The 16,930-nt window shown below is 51.2% G+C and overlaps 1 long non-coding RNA gene and 1 other non-coding gene across 2 annotated transcripts; both read right to left on the reverse strand.

Moving 5' to 3' along the window:
* Positions 1 to 854: 854 nt before the first annotated feature.
* On the reverse strand, positions 855 to 4,466 carry LOC102524068. Its single transcript, XR_001365236.2, has 6 exons — positions 4,332 to 4,466; positions 2,919 to 2,943; positions 2,762 to 2,815; positions 2,529 to 2,603; positions 2,323 to 2,421; positions 855 to 1,261 (listed from the first exon to the last, which is right to left on the reverse strand). It is a non-coding gene; the product is annotated as an uncharacterized LOC102524068 (long non-coding RNA).
* A 9,504-nt stretch (positions 4,467 to 13,970) lies between these two features.
* TRNAI-GAU lies at positions 13,971 to 14,042 on the reverse strand. Its single transcript has one exon. It is a non-coding gene; the product is annotated as a tRNA-Ile (tRNA).
* Positions 14,043 to 16,930: the final 2,888 nt, after the last annotated feature.

Below are 16,930 nucleotides of genomic sequence, written 5' to 3' on the forward strand. Positions count from 1 at the left end.
ATGCACAGAAAGGCCCGAGAGGCGCCCTATTATGCTTTCGTCACCATAACTGCATGGGTCTCCGCCGGGCCCGGTGGTCCCGGGAACAGGCACTGCGGGCCTGTCCTGCCTCCAGCCTTGCGCGTCTCAGGGCGCCGCTCTGCCGCATTGCTGGTGGAAGCCCTGGCCCACCTGGATGCACAGGCAAGGGCCTAAGACCCAGCTCTCCAGGGAAAAAGTGTCATTACAGACCAAGTTAAGTGCCCGCCTCAAGTTCACATCAAAGCCCTCACTGCCAGGAACTCAGAATGTAACTGGATTTAGGAGACTAGGCCTTCAAAGAGGATGTTAAGTTAAAACGAGGCGTTTAAAGGGGACCCTAATCCAGTCTGACTGGCGTCTTATAAAACTGGGACTCACACAGGTCACCAGGGGTGCACGTGCAGACCTGGGGGATACCCGGTGAGGAGGCAGCTGTCTGCCAGCCAAGCAGAGGCCTCAGGAGAAACCAAACCTGCTGAGATCCTGGATCCCAGACGTCCAGCCTCCAAAGAAAACACTTACTATTGTCTGAGGCACCCAGCCTGGCGTTCCGGCAGCCCTCGCAGACAACTGACACAAGGGCCAGTGAACTGGAGCCACGGAAAGATTTCTTTCAACAAAAGATCTGGGAGTCTGGGTTTTGCTGCAATTAACACCGCTGGTGGCAGCCAGTTTCCTCATCTGCATAAACTCAGCACTGCTTCTAGAAAGCGCTTCTTTATTAGCCAGGAGCCTGGCTCCGGAGACTCCACACCGAGTCATTCATTTCCTGGATTGCAGAGCAGGGGGAGGAGGGTCCCAAGGTAAAATGGACACACGGAGACACAGGCACGTTTTGTTCTCCTCATCAGCGTTTATTGAGAGAACTGTGAACCGTTGCAAACACTGCCGAAATCTAACACTCATTCACCCTGATCCCCACCTGGCTCCCGGGAGAAGGAAGCCTGGGGCAGGACCAGCCCAAACACCAGATGGTAGAAGGGAGACATGGGGAATGAGGGGAAACGGGGGGGGGGGGGGCTGGGGGAGAGGGAGGAAGGAAGGAGCAGGGCCAGTGTGCAAAGTCAGACTCCTGGGACACAGACACACACACACACACACAGAGGCAAAGACCAGGGGTGTCCACATGCCCCACCCGGCAGCCGTGGGAACATCAGGGAAGGACCAGGCGTCCATGAGACATTTCAGTCCTTCCTGTCATGAAGCGTCTGCCGAGAGGGGCTGGGCCAAGGTCGCTGGACTGTGCAGAGAGAAGCAGGGGTCAGATTGCAGGGAAAGAGGCCAGATTAAAGTCTGTCCCTTCACTGACTTTCATCTCTAAGCCTTCGCTGTAATAAACTGTGAGTATAAAAGCTTTGCTGAGTCGGGTGAGTCCTTCAAGCAAATCGCTGAGCCTAAGGGTGGTCTCGGGACTCCAGAAATCATACTCAAAAAACATGCAAAGAATCACTCTTCCCCTCTCTTTCCTCTTACACAAATCCCACTTTTGATTATTTTGAGTGAGATTATCCACTGATGGACCTCTCTGTAATCCAAACAAACCTCGTGCTGTTTTAAGTAAAAGCCTGTGAGTTGCCGACAGTCTGCAAGTGGCAAATGGTGGGTTTACGCAAGGGACGTGCTCCACTTTAGTCTGGAAGATTCCAAATCCTTACAGCAACAATCCCCAAGAAGCCAGCTCATGCAGCTTTGGAATTACACAATTCTTAATTTTCTTTTTTTGATTTGGGGAAACTCACGTCAGCTCAGACCTGCACATGAGGCAAGACATTTGCATTTCTGAACTGCAGTAATTCAAATTTGCGGGTCCAAATTCACATGGAAAGCAACCTCACTCTGCTCTAGCAGGAATGGTAAGAGATGGAACTTGAGTTTACACCATTTGAGAACCAGGTTCTCGTGTGAAGCCAGCTGGGAACAGGTACTTGGGGGTCCACGGTACACTGGGACAGGACGCTGAGTTCCAGCGCGCTGTGTGGTGGGCACCAACATTCAAGCTGAGAGGGGAGGGAAAGTGCCTGTAGGCTCTGGAACGCCAGGAGCCGGAGCTCGGTCATGGACTAGGCTAGCAAACAGGGTCCAGTTCTAGAACAGGGTGGGTTTGGGGCTCATTTATGACACACTGGCTTGAAAAATGAAAATCAGACTCAGAAAGTACTGAAAAACAGTTCTGTAATCCAGAGAATAGTACAGAAATCACTACTCGTTCTGGACCGCCCTGGGCTGGAAGCTAGCACTGAGGCTCAGAGCGCACTAGGAGCCAGGAGTCAATTCTGCTGTCTAGGAGCTGGGCCCCCTCACCTCTGCCTTCAGGACACATCAGCCCTGAGCCAAAGCGGCTTTGATGGCGGCCACCAGCTTCAGAAACTTGCTCTCCGTGTCCACATAGCCATCACCTCCCTGGGGAAGGGAGGAGGAAGGAAAGGGTGAGCCGGAACGAAGACAACAACCCCAATCCCAGCCTCTCACTAGCCCCAAAATGAGGCGGGATGGACAGACAGACATACCTTCTTGGAGTGAACCAACTTCCCTGCTACCAGCACTTCAAAGAACCCGGTGACTTGGGGAGTCCCCTCGCCGCACTGGGGAGAGGGAGAGATGTTGGGGCTCAGATGCCCCCTTGGGGACACCCACCCCTTCCCAGGGAATGAAGAACAGGGGTGAAGGGTGGGGCCTGCCATCCAGTGCTGAGGGACAAACACGGCCCATGTGGGACTCCTCCCCCACCCCTGAGACTCACAATGTCCAGGCGCCCAGGGAACTCATCTTCTAACTTCTTCTTCAGCTGAAGATACTGGAAAAGGGGGCGGAGGTCACAACAGGGGTCCACAGGGGCCACACCAGCCAGCCCTCTTCCCCTATCTTCCAGGGATGCCCCTTGGGGCCACTCTGCTTACCTTGGACTTGTAGCCTCAAGCACCACTGGTGGGAGAGAGAGGGAGACAGCAGGGATCCAGGGAGAGGACGGGAGAGGCAGGCAGGCAGGCAGCAGAGATGGAGGGAGACAGGAGGGGACCAGGAAGAGATCGAGAGAGACACAGATGACAAGACCAAGGAGGGGACAGACAGCCTCAAGGGAGAGGAAAGACACAAAGGGGAGCCGCACCGAGATAGGGAGGCAGGGGCACCGGAAGGAGGGGCCACCCAGACCAGGAAACCGGACACAGAGCAAGGGAGACAAGCACAGAGCGGCGGATGATAAGGCGAGACCACAAGCATGAGAGGGAGGAGAAGGGAAGCAATGGAGAGACGTGGGTTAGAACTGCTGAGAGCACGCCCCACCCGCAGCGCATCCCCACCCGCAGCGCGTGGAACAGTCTAAGGGAAACTCTATTCCTGGAGTCCCAAGGCCCTTCCAGGCCTGAGGATGAAATCCAAACGCCTGCCCAACCCCCACGGCTATTTCGGGACAGGAGTCTAGTGCACAGGCCTCCTGGGGGCCTCAAAATGTCACACCACCCTCTGCCTCCCAGCCAACTCAGATTGGAGTTATCCCTGTGATCTGCAGTCCAAACCTCGAGCTCCCGACCTGGCCCCGCCCCACTCCCAACCCGTTTCCTCACCTGTAAAATGGAGCTAAAATTCCCCCCTCACGGCGTTTCTGGGAGAGGAAATTCATTGACGGTGCATGTATTAAGCGCCTACACGCCAGCATGCCTGTGCAAGCCAGCGCAGCCCTCGGTGCCAAGGCGATAAATTGGTCTACAGGAGACAACATTCCCTGCCAACCCGGGGCCTTTTCACTCTAACGGAGGAATTAAATCAAACGTGTTTAGCACCAACACTCTGCACTCCCTCTGCGGTAACTTTAAGATCTTGCTCGCTCTCTCCCCCTCTCCAGATGGGGAAACTGAGAGCAGAAAAAGAGTAGGGTTAGTAGCGAAAGGCATCCGTTGTCCTTTCCAAACACAAGCCGGAACATTCTCGAACCTTCTGGACTCTGGCCGGCCCCACCCCATGACTGTTCCTGGTACTGGGGAGGGGAAACCTAGACGCTGACAGAGGCTCCTCTCCCTTTACAAACTGACACCCACCTGCTCCCCAAGCTGACCCCGGAGGGGAGTGGGGGCTAACACGGGCACACATGTGTCTTAGTTCTACCTTTTACGACCTGCGATGCCTAGAATGTCACCAACTGGGGACGAAGGGGGCCAACGTCCTCTATTTCCCACCCACACGGGAATCCCTTTTCTCGTGGAAGGATCCCCGTGGGTCCTGCCCCCCGAGGCCCCCCAGCGCCTCACTCCGCCGGGACGGAGGACGGAGCCCGGGCAGGGGGCGGGGAGGGGATCTCTGGCCCTCGTGCTCACCAGTAAACGACTCGGACGGAGAGAGCCATGACTCCGGACCGCAGCATCCGCGACAGCGCGGACACAGGACCGGATCCCAGCGCGGCCGCGAGAGGTCTGCGCCCCGAGCCCGAGCGTGCGCACTGCGGCCAGGTACTCGGCGTTCCACGGCGCGGACCAACGCAGGAGAGGGGGGAACGGGCAGAAAGGCCCCACAGGGAGGACACGGGGGTCCCTGCGGCTTGCCTCGCTGAGCCCCACACACAAGTCTCCCCCCTCTCCTCCTGCGGGGCCAGGAAGCGTCCCGACAGAGGGAGTTACCGGGAGAAGCCTCTGCGCGCCGCGCCCCGGGCTCCCCCCTCTCCGAGCCGGAATGGTATGGCCCCGCGGGGCGGGGCTTCAGGGCCAACCGCTACTGGCTGGAGAGAGAATTGCAAGAGACGGAGGTCGTTTCCCTACAGGGCATGCAGGCGGCGGCGGGAGAGGGAGAGGGGGCCGAGTCCGAAACGATTCAGGGTTCGCAGGGGCGGCCCCTTGAAGCTGAGGTTTCCTTATTAAGGCCCGGCAGCCGGACCAGGGGCCGCCTGATCAGCATTGCAGCCCCCTCTTTTGGGCCTTACAGCCCTTCCAAGCGAGTGGTTCATGAAGAGTGCCAGAAGGGAAGCTGGCAGCTGAATTACGGGTTTATGGCGTGGATGGGTATCTGAGAGCCTCGGTTTTCTCTTCTGGAAGATGGGCATAATCGCCTTCAAGGAATGCTTACCCATTTACAAATCCATACTGGGTACCTAACCTGCAGTCATGGATTCCGAAGACACAGCAGTGAAAAAAAATAAAGCCCCTGCCCTCATGGGAGTGATGAGATGTGGAGATAAGAGATGTGAAGCAAGATAAAGAACTTCTCTCCAGGGGTTGATGGGAGCGTTCAACGAGTTCATATATGTGGAAAGAACTAGAACAGCGTCTGGTACATGGGGACAGGTCGATAGAGATTAGCTCTGCCGAAGTCCTCATGCCTCAGCTTCTGTCTTTGCCTCCATGGTTCTCATCCGCTGTGACCCTGACCTTTGGGTTCCTATAACAATACCACAGACTGAGTAGCTGGAGGGGGGGAGTGGTAATTAGGTTTATTTATTTCTTTATTATTTTTTTAGGGGAGGTACTGCGCATTAAACCCAGGACCTTGTGCATGCTAAGCATGCACACTACGCCTTGAGCTATACCCCCCACCATAGCTTATAAACAACAGAAATGTATTGGCAGCTGGGAAGATCAAGGTGCCAGCATGATCAGGTGAGGGTCCTCTTCCTGGTTCATAGCTGGCAACTTCTTGCTGCGTCCTCACCTTGGTGGAAGGGGCTGGGGAATGTCTCTGGAGCCCCTTTTGTAAGGGCACTAATCCCATTCACCAGGGCTCCACCCTCATGACCTAAGCACCTCCCAAAGGCCCCACCTCCTAATACCATTGTCTTTGGCGGCGGGGGGGGGGTCAGGATTTCAACATATGAGTTTGGAGGGAACACAAAAATTCAGACCATAAGACTCCCCAAATGTTTTGCCTTTTTTTTTTTAATTTTGTTTCAATATTCCTGATCTATAAAATGTCTGTTCTTTGATTCTCCTTCGAACTGGTTGTAACACCTCCCAGTGATAAGTTGAATCTTTAACACATGATCACTTTAAGACCTATATGAGTCATGATTTCCCCTTTTTTCCCCAAAATTATCTTCTAACAGTTCTATCCTCAAGGAAGGCCACCCAAGCCCCTCCAGATGGTCAGGGTCCCCTTGCCGCCCCCATCACATCCCCAACCGCTCTGTTGTCCCCACGTCTGGTGCCCCCACTGATGTTCCCAGTACACCCAGCAAGTGGCCGGGCACAAGGCAGATGCTCAGAGGCTGTTTTGGTGACCAGGCTTAGGGCTGAGAATTTGCCGGGGGCTTCAGGAGGGAGAGACACTGGCTTCTGCCACTGAGAACAAAGAGGTCTCTGTTGCCCAGAGGTGGGGGAGGCTGGAGACATTAGTGATGGTTCTGGGGCTGGGAATTCACCCCTTGCTCACACACACACACACACACCATTGGTAACACACAGCACTCACCCTTACCCGGCTACACTACTGCACATCCAGACAAACCACAACCCAGCCGGAGACACAACAATGCAACAGCACACACCTCTGTTCTGCCACACAATGACACCAACACACACTGGGCTCTTGAGATACAACACCCCTGCCCACACCCAGCCAGGGTCACAACACTCCTCCAACCTCACAACGCACAATGGCAGCCACCTCTGCCTGGCCACACAGTGGAACATGCAACTGCCCCCAAGATACACAATAACACAACACACATGTATCCGGCCAGAGACACGGCAGCTCACCCCAAGATCCTGTTCACTGGGTCCCAAAATTACATACAAAGCACACACTGCTGAACTCAACTCAGTCACACATGGTGATACACAACAGCACAGCTGCACACACAGACCTGATCATTAATGCCCACTGACACACACAGCAACACACAACTCCACCCCCCCCCAAGAGACAAAGCCACACAACAATGCAGTAACGCAGTAGCCCACACCGTCATGCCGGGGACAAGACACACAGTGAGACTATACAACCGCATTGCTATACTTGGAGGCAGACACTGGCACACAACTGCCCAGCTACACAATACACACACACACATGCCACAAGGTTAACTAACACAATAACCCAGCCACATTGCCCGATGGACTCTCACTTGGATACACCCTGGAGGTGAACACCAGGGCACAGCCGCACCCGCACAGACACACCCACCACAGGGACACACCCAGCCGGAAACACATACAGGCAGTAAACGGACATGGTCCCCGCCTCCTGGGGCTCACGTTATGGTTGGGGAGACCGACACAGGAAAACATAAATAAACAGGGATTCCTCGAGGGCACAGTGAGTGCTGGGAAGAAAAATAAAGCCAGGAAGGATGGCAGGGAGTTTTGTAAATAGATCAGGGAAGGCAGCTCTGTTAACAATAAGAGCAGCTGGCACTTAAATACACAATGATGCAAGAAGAGCCTACTTCAGGCCCTAGAAGCTGAGATTATCCCATTCTACAGAGGCATTCATCTGAGATCTCACCAAGCACAGAGGTTGGATTTGACCCCACTGTCTGGCTGCAGAGCCTGCAGTCTGAACCACCTGTCAGTGGGCAAGATGCAGAAGAGTCGGAGCACGTAGGGTGCAGGTAGGGGAGTTGTCAGGGACCCTGAAAGCTCCAAGGGAGTGAAAGAAGCCTGGACGTCCGAGAAGACAGGAAGTCTGGCCTCTGCCTCATCCTGGCCCCAGGGAAGATGCTGCCCTAGGCTCAATGTCCAATCTCGGGTGGAGAAGTGACCAAGGCGATCCCATCACACTTTCACTGTCTACACCACCTGGGTGGTTTCAGCTATATACTGACTCCCGTGGGACCTTCTAGTAAATCTCCGATCACATGGATGGTTTGGAGACCCGGACACAACTGGTAGCCCTGGTCAGAGGGGAGGACGTGGGAGAAAAAGTCTAAAATACAAATCACGCCACGCTGTTCACTGTTCCATTGTGTGTGGGCTTGAGGTGAGGGGAATCGCTTTTACGAAATAAAAATTCTCCTGCACCAGCTGGGAAGAGAATGGGCATTTTTCACGGGTTTGGGATCTAATGAATGCAAATTCCAAAGCAGATTTTCAGCCCCTGAATGCCAGATTTTTACATCCAACCGCCTACTTGACACCTACAACCAGGCAGGCGTCCAACAGGGGCACCGCAACCTCGGTTTCTGATCTCGAAATGGCAACTCCAGACGAGACCAAAAAAAAAAAAAAAAAAAAAAAAAAAAAAAAATTTGGGAGACCATTGGCTTTTTCTTTTTCCTTGAACATCAGCCACTTATGGTGGATTTACTTTTATGTAAATCCTGGATGTATCCTGGATGTACCTCCACCTACTAGCGCTGGTGGACCGCGGCCACCTCCCGCCAGGACTCCCTGGGCTCCTGCCCTGCCCTGCTTCCCCCACAGTCTGGTCCCCACACGGCCGCCAGGGGGCGCCCGTCCCCACCTGCGGCCGCTCACTCCGGGCTCCCGGTCACTCCGCGTCCCAAAGTCATCACCATGGACCCCAGGGCCGGCATATTCGGGTCCCTCCCTTAGCCCTCTGATCTTACGCCCTCCTCACTGTGCCCCAGCTACACCCGCCTCCTCGCTCTTCCTGGAATATAGCTGACACCCTACCTCTTCAGCAATTTTTTTTTTTGGCCGTTTTTAAAAATTGAGGTTAAATTAACATCACCTAACACCCTCTCAGAGTGTACAATTCCGTGGTATTTAGCACATTCACAAAGTATATTCTACCTATTTCTGAGGAATAGTCCTACGTCATCATTTCTTACAGGAAACAATGGCGATGGGGAAGGAGTTTGTGTTAATCGGTCGCATAAGTGAACATTTACCATGAGAGGCATTTGGTACAGTCACAATGTTGTGCAGCCTGCACCTCTACCTAGTTCCAAGGCATTTTCATCACCCAAAAAGGAGGCCTTACCCAGTAAGCAGTCACCGCCCTTCCCTCCTTCAGACACCCTCCAGCCCCAATTTACCTTCTGTCCCTATGAATTTGCCTGTTTGGGACATTTGGAGTAAATAGAGAGATGCAATAAGTCATTTTTTGTGTGTCTGACTTAGCATAACGTTTTCAGGGTTCATCCACTTTGTAGCATGTATCCACCTCAGAGATTTTGCATTTACTGTTCCTTCCACCTGGAACACTTTTCCTTCAGACAATCGCAGGGCTTTCTCCCTACTTCCTTCAGACCTTTACTCAAATGTCACTTCTCCCCTGACACCTGTTTAAAATTGCAACCCCGTCCTCCAGCTCTCTGTATCCCCCTTTTCTCATGGTGCTTACACCTTTAACATTCAACATATCTTACTTTATATTTTGTATGCTGTTAGCCATCTCCCCTCACTAGAATGTGCACTCCGTGTTTTTCTGTTTCTTCCTCCTTCATGGTACGTGCCTAGCATCGTAAGTGGTGAGTGGTACATGGCAAGCACTCAGTAAATTCTTGTTAGATAAATGCACCTTTAAGAAAATATTTAGTAAGTTTATTAGTGAGTCGCTTATATCAACAGCTACAATTGTGAACATCTTTACTTTTCACAAAAACCATCTTTAAAACAACATGTTTATTGGAATATCCATGCCCAAACATTGGAGACAATTGAATCGTGTAAAAAAAAAAAAATGTATGTGAAACAGGAAAGCAAACTAAGTCATTTGTTAACACCAGGAAAATTCTTAACTGCCTCTCCCTGTGATAATTCTTGTCTCTTTCTAGGGAAGGAGCAGGCGCTAGGAATTCAGGCAAGTTGGAAGGGGGTGAGTGGGGGGAGTGGTGAGGGCGGAAAGTGGTTCATTTCCTTGCAGACTGGCCCTTGGCTGATAAGAGGCCACTTTGCATCCTTAAAAGGAAAGGGCATATTTCCGATTTTAAATGTTTTCAAGTAGGGCTTATAGGCTCTTCTACTGGAGGCCGCTTTGTCTAAGGTCTCAGTAAGTTCCCATCAGGCTGCTTTCATTTACACGGGCATACGCATACTGAGCCACCGACACAATTGCAAACGGTAGGCGGCAGGAATTTCAAGTAACCTATTCTGATGAATAAGATACCCGAAGGAGCTAAAGTAATCTGGTGTGGGATACACTGAGGAATACGGTACCTGCAGGATCTTGGGAAGATTCATTGGTGCTGGTAACATGGACATTTACTCAAATGTCACTTCCTCAGTGAGCCTTCCCTGACCATCACCTTTTTTTTTTTAATTATCCTTTTTTAACACACAAATATTAAACATGCAGCTTAGTGACATTTTCAAGTGCATAACACCATTTAACCACCTCCCGTATCAAGATAGAGATCATTTCCGGTTCCCCAGGAAGTTTTCTCACGCATCTTCCTTGTCAATTCCCCCACAGGGTCACCACTATCCTATATCATATACATGAGTTTGGCTTACTCTAGGACTTCATATAAACAAAATCATACAGCATGCACTCTTTATGTTGGGATGCATGGATAAATGGATGGATGATGGAAGGATCAGTGGGTAGATAAGTGGATGGAGATGGACGGATTGAGGATGGATGGATGGATGGATGGATGGATGGATGACACGGATGACATGGAATGATGCCTGGCAGTCCCTAGGGGTTCTTGGTAAGTTCTCCGGTGAGGCCTGACATCTTTGTCCAGAGCAAAGTGACAAGGACCTGTACAGCAATTGTCTCCACACCTTCTGCCCTCACCCCCACCGGGATCTACACATGTCCTTCGTGGGCAGGGATCCCTGTCTGTCCTATCCTCCCTCTGGCCCTCTACCCTCAAACCCCACCCCCATGTCCCGGACCTCTGTCTACCCCTCTGGCACAAGTCCAGGCCCGAGTGGACGGGGTGTGTAACCAGTGTAGATATATTAATCAAGTGTCATCGACTGACCAGGACTTTCAAGACCCAAACCACAGCCCCCAGGCCCCAAAAGCCCCTCTGGGTAGAAAGATATCTCGGATATGCTCCCACCTATTTAGAAAGCAGCAGCTACCGCGTTGCCCCCACCCCACTCCCGGGGAGGGGAGTAGTCTAGCTTTTGTCCCGCCTGCTGCAATGTGGCCTTTTGAGGGGTCCTGAGTAAGGGTGACGGGGGAGTTACGGTCGTGCGAAAACCTCCCAAGCCGACTGGTTCCGGGTGTGGGCTCTCGGCGCCCCCTGGCGGCCACTGTCTCTCCAGCATCTCTACTCGCTTCCCCTTGAACTTGGGAAATCCTGCATTTGACGGTCCACACCGGACACTCAGAGAGACCGGGACGTTGATGTTCACGCAGGAGCGCAGGCGGCGCCACGAGACCGTTCCAGGCGTGGCCAGCAAGGGCGTCCCCGCTCCTGGATCCCCCGCGGCAGTTCTTAGCAATCCATCCTTGACCCGACCTCCCCCGACTCCCCCCCCCCCATCACCCCTCCTCCCTGCTAGGGGTACTTCCAGCCTTGCCGAGTGGTCCAGCTGCGGTCCTGATTCCCTCCCACCTCTCTGGCCGCTTCTGCTATGTCCCTTTTTCTGGTTCCCGCCCCCTTCCTCTCCTCACATCTTCCCTAAATCTTCCTTCTCCCACCTCCCTCTCTCCTCTCCTCCCCACTCAGCTCCCACTGCGTCCAATGCCACCATATCCCCATGCTGACCGCCTCAGCCTCTCCCTGACCAGTCCTCTGAGCACCAACTCCTGTGTCCAGTCACTTCTGCCACTGCACCTTTTATAAGCCTAATGGGCAACTCAGGCTTAATCTGACCAGAACCCAACCTGAATTTCTCTGCCCCAAACCCACTTTTATTTGAGTTGTCCCCATCCCAGTTAACCTGTTTTGAACTCATTCCCCTTCCATCCATCCATCCATACAATTTTTCATTAATTCTCTGCTTTCCGCTGCATCTCCCCCCAAACCCCCCACCACCCCCAAGCCAGGAAAGCGTTAGAGCTTTACTTCCTGGAACTGGTGTTCCCCAAACCATCTATGTCCCCATCTCTGCATAGAGCATTTCCCTCCCTCCAAATGTTCCACCTAGAATATTCTCACTGTCCTTCTTGGTCTCTCTCTCGCCCTCTCACACCCACATGCAACTTCTTAGCCAGTCTGCACATTCCACCTTCAAAATTGATCCAGCATCTGACCACTTCCTCCCTCCAGACTCCACCCTGGTCCAGCACCATTATCTCCCACCTGGACGATTGCAGCTTTCTCACTAATCTCTTGCCCCTGACAGTCTGTCCCCCAGCCACAGCCAGAGGGACTCCCTCTCCTCACGTGGTCTGAATGGCCCTGTATGATGTGGCCCCAGGTTGCATCATGAGTCGCACCTCCCACATTCTCTCTTTGGTTCACACTGGCTGCAGGCACACACAGCCCTTCCTGAGGTTTTCAACCCGAGCCTTGGCACTGACTATTCTCTACCTGGAAAGCTTTTTCCTGTGATATCTGTGATATCCACATGGCTGCCTCCTTCATTTTATTCCAATCTCTGCTCAAATGTCAATTACTAGGAGAGGATTTGGTATTGGAGTTAATACCTGGGTAGGTGAGTGGGGGTGGGGACAAATGGAAGGGCTATTTCAAAGGGAGAGTGGACATGACCCGGGTGGAATCTCAAATCTAGGGTATCACTTCCCTCGTCTATGCTTTAAATTCTTCAGTGGTTAAAAAAAAGGGGGGGGGTCACAATAGCACCTGTCACACTGGGACCGGAACAAGGAACTGGGACAGGGACAGCTATTAATTGCTTAAATGACATCATTAAAGGAAAAGGAGGGATCCTTGACATTGCCAGGTTTCTGGCCGGGGAGACTTACATATCACTTCAGAGTTAGGGTCACAGGAGGATTTTAGACCAGAGGTCAATTCCCGCCTCCTCCCCACTATGAGCACGCTGGGAAGGTGGGCACGAAGGGGTGGAGGCGTCCTCCACCGTCTGTCTGTCTGTGCTCCTGCCTTGTTCACGGAAGGCTGGGCTCTCTAAGTGAAATGGAGAAAGTCCTGCCTGGCCCCTGACTCTCAGCAATTGTGTGGCTTTGGCTAAGCCCCTTGTCCTGTCTGGGCCACCATCTCTTTTACTGGCAAATGAACACAGCAAAAATGACAGTTTTTTACAGTGGTTTAATTTCTTGCAGACCTTGGAAAACTCTCTGAATTTTTTAAAAAATTATTTTCCTGTGTTTAAAAGCGATGCCTGACCATCTTGGCTAGGGATCAGAACCTAACTAGAAACCACTCCAGGTGTTTTAAACAGGAAGGGATTTAATATGGGTAACTGGGTGCTTACAAAACTGAGGGAGGCTAGTGCAGCGGGCTCTAAGCCAGGCTTTTAGGGATGATGCCCAGGACGACAGCACAGAACCCACCCACCACCAGGGAACCACTGGATTCAAGAACGCAGAGTCCTGGCCATGACCCTGTGGTCACTTCTGCCATCTACGACTCTGGAGGGACTCTAATTGCTGGAACCGGTTCTACACCCAGAATCCAGCTGCAAGGGTGTCTGGGAATCGCAGTTTCTGCCTGCAGCCTCTGCTATGAGGAGGGTGGAGGTCAGCAGAGCCCACAGTGACCTGGGTGGAATCTCAAATCCACCGTGGTGGGTCCGTCACAGTGAAGATCACGGGAGTAAGTGGAGAAGAGGCGGAGAAACAGATTTAAGGAGGAAGGTCAAAGTCCACCATCATTCACTGTCCACGTGTAGTCCCTGGAAACCCTGGTGACCATCCTCCCACGTGCCTTTCTCTGCCCATGTTTATATACATTTTAAAAATAGTTCAGATCCTGCTGTGTCCTTTCCCCGTGTAACAGTTCTCTGAGAGAGACTATATTTTCCCTGATCATTGAAAGTTCTTCCAAAAGCTGTTTTTTCCTTTAATGGTGGTGAAATATCCCACTTGTAAAAAAACTCGCTTCCTATTGTTCTACACTTGGACTGTTTCTGCATTTACCCTTCTCAACAGCACAATGGCAGACATCTCTACGTACATCAAGGAATCTTTGTCCACAGTTTGAATTCCTTTTTTTAATTAAAAAAAAAATTTTTTAACGGAGGTACTGGGACTTGAACCCAGGACCTCATGCACATCAAGCATGTGCTCTACCACTGAGCTTTACCCGCCCCCATCCTTGAAGTCCTCTCTTTTAAAAAGTTTGGAAAAGCTGGACAAAGCAACACAAAAGAAAAGAATCCTCTGGAATCCCCCACCCAGGAGACTCTGGGCATGGAGTTAGTTCAACGAACTCCTGCGTGGATGGGGGCAGATCCTGTTTGCTTTATTCCACAAAATAGCAGAACATAAACACATCCCGGTTATTACACATGCTTCCGACCCTGGGGTTAGTGGCCACCCCACCTCCCCCCACAGCCATTACCACGCTTCCTTCCATTCTACGCGGGGCTCTGACGGGCCTGCCTCTGCTTTATGCTTTTTTCTCCAATTTCCGGCCGTTTCCTTCAGGCAAGTTCCCAAGAGCGCAATCAGTGGGTCAAAAGGTAAGAGCATTTGTGAGGACTCTTTGGCGCAGAGTGCAAGTTTCCACACTTTAAAAAAAAACCGTTTTGTTTTGTTCCCTAACGTTATTGTTATTCTAATAGCCGACACTGATCCAGGGCTGACCCTGTGCTGGGCGCTGTTCAAAGCACTCTCCTGTGAAGACTCTACCCTGGTAATAACCCACACTGCAGCAGGCACTGTCATTATGACCACGTTGCAGATGGGGACCCTGAAGTCCAGAGAGGTGGAGTAAACTTCATGAGGTCACACAGCTAGTACGGAACAGAGCTAGGATTTGAAATGAGGACACTGGCCCCCAAAACCATGCTCTTAACCACAATTCAAGGCTGCTGCATACAGATAGCCTCCCTCCTTTTAACAACCCACTTGTGCTCCTTCTGCAGGATACAGGTACTGTCACTTACTCAGCTTTCCTCACCCTACGTGTGGGTAATCCTTCCAACTTTATTACTACGATCAGAGGCAGAGCTAAGATTTGTGGTGCCTGAGGCTTTTACAATTTGGGGGACCCGCTGCAGGAAAAATAGTTGTTACAGATTCAAAAGAAGGTGTAGGGCTTTGGAAGGGACCAGTGCAAGTAAATGGCTCTGAACCTAAAGTTCCATCAGCATCACACTAAATCCCAACGTGCCTCTTCCCAATAATTACCAGGAAAATTTTAAGGCAGTGAAGTCAAGTGAGTTTTCCTGTGAACATCTACATTACACCCTCACCTAGATTCCACCATTAACATTTCCCTGTGCATGTTTTATGATGCACCTGGGAGTCTGCCCCTCACCCATCTGTCCCTCCCTCCCCCTTACTGTCTTATGCATTTCAAAAGGAGTTGAAGACATCAGGGCACCACTGCGGTTTGCGGATCTTTAACCAGAGTTCAGCATTTTTACGCTTTTCCTTTTAGTGTCAAAATCAGACATGAAATGTAATTTACATGCAACACAACCCATAAATGTGCCTCTGCTGACCCTGCTTTCTGCACACATGGGAACAGATGCATTTCCCCAATTAAATAGTGAGAACTTCCTGAGGACGCTGCCTAACGTCCAGGCTGCAGAATGTGTCCCTGGGTAGCAGTGACCACCCATCCCCCAGGTAGCTCCGTATTTGAGGGATGCTCTGATGGCCACCTCTGGGTATTGAGTTTCCGCCCTTCTTCCATCAGCTTCCTTCTGACTCCCTCCCCAGGATGGACTTACTGGGTCAGAAAATAGGGTTTAAAAGGCATTTTAGCAGACACAGAACAACTTCCATCCTCACCTCGACTTACTGTTCCCTCTCCCTCCCCCTCCTCCCTACCACACACAGCCATTCACCATATATACAACCATCCTTTTTATTTTTAGGACAGGAGAGGGGGAGGAACTGCAGGAACAGTTCCTTAAAGTCATGAAGTTTTAGAGTATAGGGGGTGGGAGGGAAGGCTCTGACATTACTCTCTTCCTCCAATCCATTTATTTTATAAACTGCTTGCTCTATTTTTAGATACTTGTCCTGGAGCAACCTTTCAAAAGGCCAGGATAAAAAACAGAGGAAGATTAACAGCAAACTAAAAGCATCGAATGCTTCTGATAAAAGATACCACACAAAAAGTCAAAAGGAAGAGCCTGGGAGAAATGTCTGTGACATGGATGGCAGACTTCGGATCCATAATAAATAAAGAGCTACTACAAATAAACAAGATGACAAATCAGCCCAGAAGGAAAATGGTCCAAAGGTTTGAACAAGCATGGAAGAAACTGCTGGTGATTACATGAAAAGATGCTCGACCTCACTGGTAACCATGCACAGTAAAACAAAAAAATTGAGACCACAGAGTAGTAAACACATAAGCAAACAAGGGACCTCCTATGCTGTTGGGGGTAAATGTCAGCACAGCCTACATGGAGAGCAACCTGGCTGAGTCCATCAGTGACCCTGTAGATACTCTTCCTGTATTACAGAGATCACTTCCAGGCACCTGTCCTACAGACACATGGGAGATGCCTCAGGTACACAGGTCTCCTTCCAGCTTCAGGAGGAGCAACGTGGGCCTAAGTGAGTGGAACGCCATGGCACTCACACCATGGAATTCTCTGCAGTCATGCAAACGAATGAGGAAGCACCCAATGGACACAGGAAGTTCTCTAACAGGTGCCCACGGCACATTACAGAACCACGTGTGGTATGATCCTATCCAAGACACAGAAAAATTACAATCCTACTATTTTCCTACATACACGTATGTACTTTAATGGACTCAAATGTGGAATGTAACAGAACCATGCACACCACACCACAGAGACAGCTACTCTGTAGAGGAGGGTTAGAATGGAGCGGAAAGGTCAAGGGTGATCACACGTTTTGCAGTGGGATGTTTACGAACCACATCAAGTGACTTACAGTGAGAAAATAAACCCTTATTATTTGTAGAATAAAGATTTTCAAAAGTCCTTTTTAAATGATGGGTGGGAGGATTCACTCCCTTTGACATGCTTCAGTTTTCTCACTTTTT

This window comes from Camelus ferus, chromosome 9, assembly GCF_009834535.1.
Source record: "Camelus ferus isolate YT-003-E chromosome 9, BCGSAC_Cfer_1.0, whole genome shotgun sequence".
Taxonomy (NCBI): Eukaryota; Metazoa; Chordata; class Mammalia; order Artiodactyla; family Camelidae; genus Camelus; species Camelus ferus.